We start from the raw sequence: 2,530 nt of genomic DNA on the forward strand, positions 1-2,530 counted from the left end.
GGTGAAGAAGAGAGAGAGTGGTGGGGTAGGTGGGGATCCTGTGGGGTCCACAGATCCTGAGGTGTCAAGGATAATTCATCCCTGCACCAAGTGTCGAGCAAAAATGCTCCTTCTGCCAATCCTGGCGTTAAACGCCGGGCTGGTGCCCATTTCTGGCGTTTAACGCCAGCTTCTTGCCCCTTTCTGGCGTTAAACGCCAGTCTGGTGCCCCATTCTGGCGTTAAACGCCCAGAATGGTGCCAGACTGGGCATTAAACGCCCATTTGCTACCCTTACTGGCGTTTAAACGCCAGCAGATTTTCCTCCACGGTGTGCTATTTTTTCTTTCTATTTTTTATTCTGTTTTTGCTTTTTCAATTGATTTTGTGACTTCCCATGATCATCAACCTATAGAAAACATAAAATAACAAAGGAAAATAGATAAATATAACATTGGGTTGCCTCCCAACAAGCGCTTCTTTAATGTCAATAGCTTGACAGTAGGCTCTCATGAAGCCTCACAGATACTCAGAGCAATGTTGGAACCTCCCAACACCAAAATTAGAGTTTGAATGTGGGGGTTCAACATCAAACTTAGAAGTTGGTTGTGGCCTCCCAACACCAAACTTAGAGTTTGACTGTGGGGGCTCTATTTGACTCTGTTTTGAAAGAAGCTCTTCATGCTTCCTCTCCATGGTTATAGAGGGATATCCTTGAGCCTTAAACACAAAGGATTCTTCATTCACTTGAATGATCAATTCTCCTCTGTCAACATCAATCACAGCCTTTGCTGTGGCTAGGAAGGGTCTGCCAAGGATGATGGATTCATCCATGCACTTCCCAGTCTCTAGGACTATGAAATCATTAGGGATGTAATGGTCTTCAACCTTTACCAGAACATCCTCTACAAGTCCATAAGCTTATTTTCTTGAATTGTCTGCCATCTCTAGTGAGATTCTTGCAGCTTGCACCTCAAAGATCCCTAGCTTCTCCATTACAGAGAGAGGCATGAGGTTTATGCTTGACCCTAGGTCACACAGAGCCTTCTCAAAGGTCATGGTACCTATGGTACAAGGTATTGAGAACTTCCCAGGGTCTTGTCTCTTTTGAGGTAATTTCTGCCTAGACAAGTCATCCAGTTCTTTGGTGAGCAAAGGGGGTTCATCCTCCCAAGTCTCATTACCAAATAACTTGTCATTTAGCTTCATGATTGCTCCAAGGTACTTAGCAACTTGCTCTTCAGTGACATCTTCATCCTCTTCAGAGGAAGAATACTCATCAGAGCTCATGAATGGCAGAAGTAATTCCAATGGAATCTCTATGGTCTCTGTGTGAGCCTCAGATTCCCATGGTTCCTCATTATGGAACTCATTGGAGGCCAGTGGACGTCCATTGAGGTCTTCCTCAGTGGCGCTCACTGCCTCTTTCTCCTCTCCAAATTCGGCCATGTTGATGGCCTTATACTCTCCTTTTGGATTCTCTTCTGTATTGCTTGGAAGAGTACTGGGAGGGAGTTCAGTAACTTTCTTACTCAGCTGACCCACTTGTGCCTCCAAGTTTCTAATGGAGGACCTAGTTTCAGTCATGAAACTTTGAGTGGTTTTGATTAGATCAGAGACTATGGTTGCTAAGTCAGAGTGGCTCTGCTTAGAATTCTCTGTCTGTTGCTGAGAAGATGATGGTAAAGGCTTGCCATTGCCAAACCTGTTTCTTCCACCATTATTGTTGTTGAAACCTTGTTGAGGTCTCTATTGATCCTTCCATGAGAGATTTGGATGATTTCTCCATGAAGGATTATAGGTGTTTCCATAGGGTTCTCCCATGTAATTCACCTCTTCCATTGAAGGGTTCTCAGGATCATAAGCTTCTTCTTCAGATGAATCGTCCTTAGTACTGCCTGGTGCAGCTTGCATTCCAGACAGACTTTGAGAAATCATATTGACTTGCTGAGTCAATATTTTGTTCTGAGCCAATATGGCATTCAGAGTATCAATCTCAAGAACTCCTTTCTTCTGATTCGTCCCATTGTTCACAGGATTCCTTTCAGAAGTGTACATGAATTGGTTATTTGCAACCATTTCAATGAGTTCTTGAGCTTCTGCAGGTGTCTTCTTCAGATGAAGAGATCCTCCAGCAGAGCTGTCCAATGACATCTTGGACAATTCAGACAGACCATCATAGAAGATACCTATGATGCTCCATTCAGAAAGCATGTCAGAAGGATACTTTCTGATCAATTATTTGTATCTTTCCCAAGCTTCATAGAGGGATTCACCTTCCTTCTGTCTGAAGATTTGGACTTCCATTCTAAGCTTACTCAATTTTTAAGGTGGAAAGAACTTTGCCAAGAAGGCATTGACTAGCTTTTCCCAAGAGTTCAGGCTTTCTTTAGGTTGTGAGTCCAACCATATCCTAGCTCTGTCTCTTACAGCAAAAGGGAATAGCATAAGTCTGTAGACTTCAGGGTTAACCCCATTAGTCTTGACAGTGTCACAGATTTGCAAGATCTCAGCTAAAAAACTGATGAGGATCTTCCAATGGAAGTCCATGG

The 2,530-nt window shown here is 43.3% G+C and overlaps 1 non-coding gene across 1 annotated transcript; it reads left to right on the forward strand.

The window, feature by feature from the left end:
• Positions 1 to 2,186: 2,186 nt before the first annotated feature.
• On the forward strand, positions 2,187 to 2,294 carry LOC130937655 (small nucleolar RNA R71). Its single transcript, XR_009068864.1, has one exon. It is a non-coding gene; the product is annotated as a small nucleolar RNA R71 (small nucleolar RNA).
• Positions 2,295 to 2,530: the final 236 nt, after the last annotated feature.

This window comes from Arachis stenosperma, chromosome 6 (assembly GCF_014773155.1).
Source record: "Arachis stenosperma cultivar V10309 chromosome 6, arast.V10309.gnm1.PFL2, whole genome shotgun sequence".
NCBI lineage: Eukaryota > Viridiplantae > Streptophyta > Magnoliopsida > Fabales > Fabaceae > Arachis > Arachis stenosperma.